General features: G+C 43.1%; 1 pseudogene; it reads right to left on the bottom strand.

Moving 5' to 3' along the window:
* Positions 1-2,888: 2,888 nt before the first annotated feature.
* LOC112549736 overlaps positions 2,889-6,415 on the bottom strand; it is a 9,434-nt pseudogene continuing 5,907 nt past the window's right edge.

Below are 6,415 nucleotides of genomic sequence, written 5' to 3'. Positions count from 1 at the left end.
TTCTTCACTTACCTGCAGGGAGCTGCTCTCCACTCTGCCCAGCTGTTTTCCTGACCATGTGCATGTATGAAGCTGCACATGTGCATGTGGCACTCCCGGCAGCCCCAAGGAGCACCCCGTGCAGGCTAGAATGCCGCCCGCCTGCAAGGGGGAACTCAGGCATCCGGGGGTCCCTGACTGGCAGGGGCATTAGGGACCATGCATTAATCTGCCTATGAGTTTAAGACCCATGTTTTAGAATGGAATTAATATATCGTCGGCTGGAAGATAAACCACTGGGCTAGTACTAGAGGCTCCATGAAGTCCACGCGAGGTTTTGCTCATGTTTTTAACATGAAAAGCTCTCAGTAACGCGACAGACACCTGTTAATGAACCTTCAGATAGATATGGTGGAAGCAAGGACTAGGAAACACCACAACTACTGGCAGGTTTTATTTCCAGCTGTGTGGCTGGCTTGCTTTGTAAGCTTGAGGGACAAGTCATTTAGCAGCGTTGTGTGTCTTAGTTTCCTCATCTGTCAGCTGGGGATAATACTTCACAAGGGAAGTGGAAGTATCATTAGACTGATGTGTGTAATGTGCTTTCACATGCTAGGTAGAAGAGTGGGAGCATTAATGTGTAGAAGAGAAAAGGAAAAAAAGTAGGTTAGCCTGTCTGGGCTTGTCACACTTCCACTGTGTCAGCAAACTCAGGGAGAGAAGAAAGCAGGGAGAAGTACCGGTAGATCAAAAGAATACATTAAAATAAAAAGTAAACAGCGAGAGTTAAACTTCAACTTATACAGCAGCAAATAGAGGTACCCAAGGAGATGCTGTAACAAATAGCCTCGTTTTTGGTGCTCAGCTCAATTAGCCCCGCTTTTCCGGTGGGTGCCAGAGCTCTCAGCTAGTGCGCTCGAACCATCCCTCGGGGAATTTCTGCAGCTAGCATTTTGTCCTCTGATTCCCATCAGGTCCCACAAGCTAATCAAGGTCTCATTTGCCCACGCAGGAGACCTCTAAGTAGGGAAGGAATTTGCGTTGGAATTAGAAAGTAGCTTTGTCTGCCAAGTCTGCTCTGTGGTGGCACCCCCGATTAGCGGGGGAATGTATCTACTGCAAAAGCCAAATTATCTCTCAGGTTATTACATCCTGTATCCTTGGACACCCCCTTCCATTTCAGTTGGAGGAAGGATTGCTCTTTATTTACTACGCTACGCTGTTGTGCAGCGTAGGTGTGTTGTGTTTAACAGCTGCTGCGCATTGCAATGATGGTTGTGTTTCAGTGATGTGTCTGCACTACTGACCTCTCTCCATTTGTTACCTACCTCACAGATGTTGTAAGATTTAACTAATATCTGTAGGCAAATGGAGAGTCTTGCATTAGCAATGCTGTTGCAGCACAGAAGAGCAATATTTGGAAGGAGTTTGCAGAGGAGACCACTAGAAGGAAGCATTTTGAGAATTCATGTTTTCTAGGGATTCCTTGTAATAGAAGAGAAAATTCTCCATATGCAGAATAACTAGAGACCATTCCCTCTAGGAATTTAGAGCAGTGCAGTCTTCAGAGCCAGAGTTTCCTCCCCTTTTCTAAGTCTGTGTATGAAGGGGTACCATTGTGGCTAGATTTGCAGCTTTGAAAGGAACAGATGTACCTTCACAAAGAAGATAGATCACTCAACTGGATCAGCTCCCAGGTTGCCATTTACAACAGAGCACACACACAGATCCTTTTTCAGAGGTGGGAAGGGAACTACTTGTTGGTGTCTTTGGAGTTTGCGGGTGTTTGGCGTGTTTGAAAACCAGGCTATTATATGCACATAAAAACTCTCTTTGCTCCGCTTGCAACCAGCCAACCACTAGGAGATGCCATCCATCCTCTGTTGCCCTCTTCTTTATCTCCTATATGCTTAAAGGAGCCTTTCCATAAAGTGTGAGGGTGAGTGCAGGCCGTTTTTGAACTACTCCATTCTTTTATATTTGACACAATCTGTTTAGACTGATCACGGTTCTGAATCCATAATGGAGCACATTTATTGCATCAAAGAGTCACAGAAGAGAAGGCTAAGAGGGTACAGCTTTACAATGGTCAATGGAGCTTCATCCTTTTACATCCAGTCTTGGTTTGGCTCATAATCCTGTTGTGAGAAGGACCAGCTGAGTCTTCAGGAATTACTGGTCACTCACATAGGATCAGGCAATGGCAATCCCACTAGCTGTAACTGCAGGCAACTGTCCTTGAGAAATAGAAATGCCTTTATGAATGCGTCTTACAGTTCAAAGCTCCACTCATCAGTAAAAATGCAGAGCAGACATCTTCACCACAAAGACGCCTACTCCATACAGTTAAATAATCAATGTAAATAGGGATTGATAATAGCAAATTCCTCCATAGCACCTTGCACTTTATTCTGAGTGTCAGCTTTCTGCACCTTTGGTTAGTTATAGGCTTTTGGAGGAAAAATGCTTTGTTTTCATCTTGAGGCAGACAAGGTTCCTTGGGTGAATTTGATATCTTTTATATCAACCATTTTATCCAAATGGTTGGAGAATAGTTATTAAGCAAGCTTTCGGGTTCAAAAAAAAAATCATCTCATCAAACAGACTCATTTGTGGCTAATCTAGTCTACTTGGAATCATTGCCTCTGCGGTATCATCTTATCTTAACACATGGACTGACTTCTGCCGTGTTTCATCAGGAATGCAATCTTCCTCTCTGAAAACTGCAATTGACCACAAACTTCCTTCCCCGCGCTAGAGAACAATATGTATTCAGAACAACTGACAAGTAAATGCGTCAAGTAGGTGGCAAAGGCGAAGAAAAGGCATATGATCGAGGCCTTATCAATTTGTGTGTCTGGACCTTAGGCCATTGGAACAGAGGAGGATGTAAGCAAGCAGTGCATATCTCAGAGCATGTAGGAAGACAACAGGCATATGAACATCCAACACGGAGGGTAGGAATTCCAGCCTTGGACACGCAAAAGCTGTGATTCGAGAACATAGCCAAAGGGCGGCTCCGAGCTACACTCCAAAATCCTGCACTTAGGAATAGGGCCAGAGCCACGGTTTGTCTCAGACTCTGGTCCTTCAGCTTTTGTGCTAGTATCAAAGAGGGTGGAGCATAGATTGGCAGCTCTCTCCCTATCTGGGTTTTGATGCAAAAGGGGTTGTTTGAATGCAGAACAGCAAGAATGAGTCTGTTTCAATAGGCTTGTAAAACAGCGGTCTTGAGAATTCAGATGAGGTCTGTTTAAAAAAAAAAAAGAAAAGTTATAAAAATAGTACTCTGTCCATCCTCTTTCAAACCCCACCATCTGCGCAGGGAAGGTTTTTTTTCACTCAAGATAACTTTGATCAGAGTGTATGGAACTGCCTGCCATGGCTTCCTTTGTGTCTGGTGTTTATGCATAGCATTTCTCTAGAAAAGAGCCACGGGGTGTGATCAAGTTTACATTGCCTCAAACACCAGTGCAATGGGAAGATTAGCTGGTGCAAATATACTCTGGCAGAGGTAAGTTATCGTTTTCGGGGCCCAAAGGACAGGCTTTCCACTTTTGTGAGCAAGCAAGGAGAAGAACTTAACCAACCTTGCACAGAAAGTTCTTAACGCTTGTTGGAGGGCGTGTGCACATGCGTGCGTGTGTGTGTGTGCGCACACGTGCATGTGGGGGTGTGTATGTGTGTGTGTGTATTACAGTTATCCTCATAGGGATGCTCACAGGTACCTTCATTTAAAACCGGTTAAACCACATGGTGGCTTTAATAAAAAATGAAAATGAAATGCCAGTGATATCCATGGCTATATGCAAGGGCTAGTTTAAAGTCTCTGCCCTAAGCAGCTTGCAGTCAGTGTCCTCTGCAGTACAGAAATTGGGTAGCGTGCACATGACACCTTTACGGTACGACAAGGGGAAAGACCAATTTGAAAGGTTCAAATCCACTTTGCTAATTGCAAATGTTAATTGAATGTGAACTCAGCTTCTAAATTCTTTTCAAATCCTGATCCAGGTTTTGGTCTTACGGCCCCTGCCCTGAGTTCGTTCTGTATTACTTTATGTCGTTAGTTGTTTGGGTACACTCCTTTATTTCCTATAAAGGCTGGTACATCTCACTGGAAATGGGATGTTACACAGGTCCTGATTCCTTGGAACCCGTTAACAGTCCGTCTCAAGACTCAAGACTCTTTACCTAAATCCCTTTAAACTGTCTCTTTTCCATCCAGTTCATTCCTAGAATTTTCTACAAGTCCATAAATTAGACCAAATCCCTTGATTTTCCTATAGTTCTTCCTTTTTTTAGACCCCATGTAATTTTTGCCCATTGTCCTCTGAGTTTAAAAAAAACACATCTCTGTAACATTCTCATTTTGATGAAATGCAGAACATCTGCAGCAGTTTGGGGCTTGTAGAGCCTTCCTTCAGAGAATGATATTGCAGCATTATCTCAAGAAAGAGGTGACTTCCTTCAGTTACACAGTCAATCAGAGGCAACTCCCAGTCTCCTATTCTAGTTAATGGACCTGTTGTCTCTTTAATTGGAGACAATTTATTCACTCAAAGGCTTTTGCTTTATGCCTTGCCATTAGCTTGGTAAGGTCTCAGCCTGGCTGAGACGTTGTCTTATCATTTATACCTCTGCAAACAGGGTGTAAACTATAACTGATCAGATTGGCTCTTTTTTGTATTCATTCTGCCCAAGTGAAACTAGTACAGGAGTAGAGACTCCCATTCTCTATGGCCTGAAATATCTTCTTGGGGGGTTTTTTGACTGTAATATATTTGACTGTTTCCTTGGTGGGATCCTGATGATTTTTGCCTGTTGTTTGGCCACGCGCATCAATATGATAGCTCTTCCGCATTGTTTGTGTTTTAAACAAATTCACCATGTGAGTGGGCAGCATTGCTCTTATTCATATTGTGGTACACCCCAAATGTTGCAGTCATGGAGACACAGTATGGGTCTGAAACAAATGGTGGGCCTTTCTTCAAAGAGTTCACAATTTCCATTTTCTATCAATACTGAAACTCTTCTCCCAGTACTTCACCTATTTGCTTCAGATGAGGGTGGCAGCTAAAGATCACCATCTTAAAAATAAGGCAGAAAGGGTTGAAGGCTTTGCCCATGTCACACAGCACAGCTGCTGCTGGAATCCAGGAGTCTGGACTCTCAATCCCATTTTTTTTAGCCACCATAAATAGCAGTTTTAGACCAGGAAACATCCAAAGATTATCATAGGATAAGGGCTGCAGGAAGATCAGGATGATGAGCAGCTTGATGCAGATTAGCTTCTTACCGGTGGGACAGTAATTCGTATTTCAGAGATAAGCGTCTAAGCATGTAATGCATATATTACCCTTATTTAAAAATAAAATCCCAGAGAATTGCCTTGTAACTTAGTCCAAAATAGCATGAGTCCTTCATATCGATTGCATAAGGAAAATAAGTGTTAGCATGTGAAAACCTCCCAGCCTCTTTTCTATGAATATAACCCATTAAAATGTTTTTAATTGGTTGACTATCAGTGATGCCATAGAACAGACGACATCTTGAGCGATTACAATCTTCTGCGGGTTTTCATGGCTCTTTGAATCTTGTGTGTGTTCGCCGGCTATTCCAGCTTGTAAGTATGTCACACCATCCCCTCTTGAACAGCCTAGCTATAGTTTGGCTTAAAAGACTTCTCTGTCTCTCATACAAACCAATTAACAGCCACTTTCCATTTTACCACCGGTGCCTAAACTGTAAGGAAGACTGGCCACTAGCCAATTCATTAAAGTCTCCAGGATAATAGTTTGCTGTCTAATGAACAGTCTGGCTTTAAGCCTCCCCATTCAGCTGTGATGGTGCTTCTGAAGCTGACAGATATTTATAAGGCAATGAGGAAAGGTCATTTGTTGGGTGTTAGTTTCATTGATTTGTCCAAAGAAAGTTCTAGATATTCACCTCCGCGTTCGTGAAGCAGAATGAGGAGGCATAAGCAAATGTCCCAGGGAAAAAAATAAATGGATTCTCTCATATTTGCTTTAAAAATTGCAAACAATTACCACCGGCTGAAAAGTTCCTTTTGCATTTTTGGCTGCAAGGCTTTGTCTGTCCCGTGTCAAATTTACTAGCCGTGGTGGTGACTATTAATATTGCAGTCACTGAAATCAGGGCCCCTTTTACTAGGCTGTGCAAAAATACATAGAAAGAGAAGGGTCCTGCCCCAAAAGCGTTATGGTCTGAGTAGACAAGACAGGCGAAAGGGGAGAGAAACCAAGTGTTGTTTCCATTTTATGGATGGGAAGTAAAGCACAGAGAATAGAGGTGGCTTTCCCAGTATCGCTGGGGAATGTTTGAAGCTGAATTGGATCTCATAGATTCATAGATGCTAGGGTCGGAAGGGACCTCAATAGATCATCGAGTCCGACCCCCTGCATAGGCAGGAAAGAGT

The sequence above is a fragment of the Alligator sinensis genome, unplaced genomic scaffold, assembly GCF_000455745.1.
Source record: "Alligator sinensis unplaced genomic scaffold, ASM45574v1 scaffold278_1, whole genome shotgun sequence".
NCBI classification, from domain to species: domain Eukaryota; kingdom Metazoa; phylum Chordata; order Crocodylia; family Alligatoridae; genus Alligator; species Alligator sinensis.
Note: the sequence above shows the minus strand (reverse complement) of the source record. Positions and strands in the feature narration are given on the sequence as shown.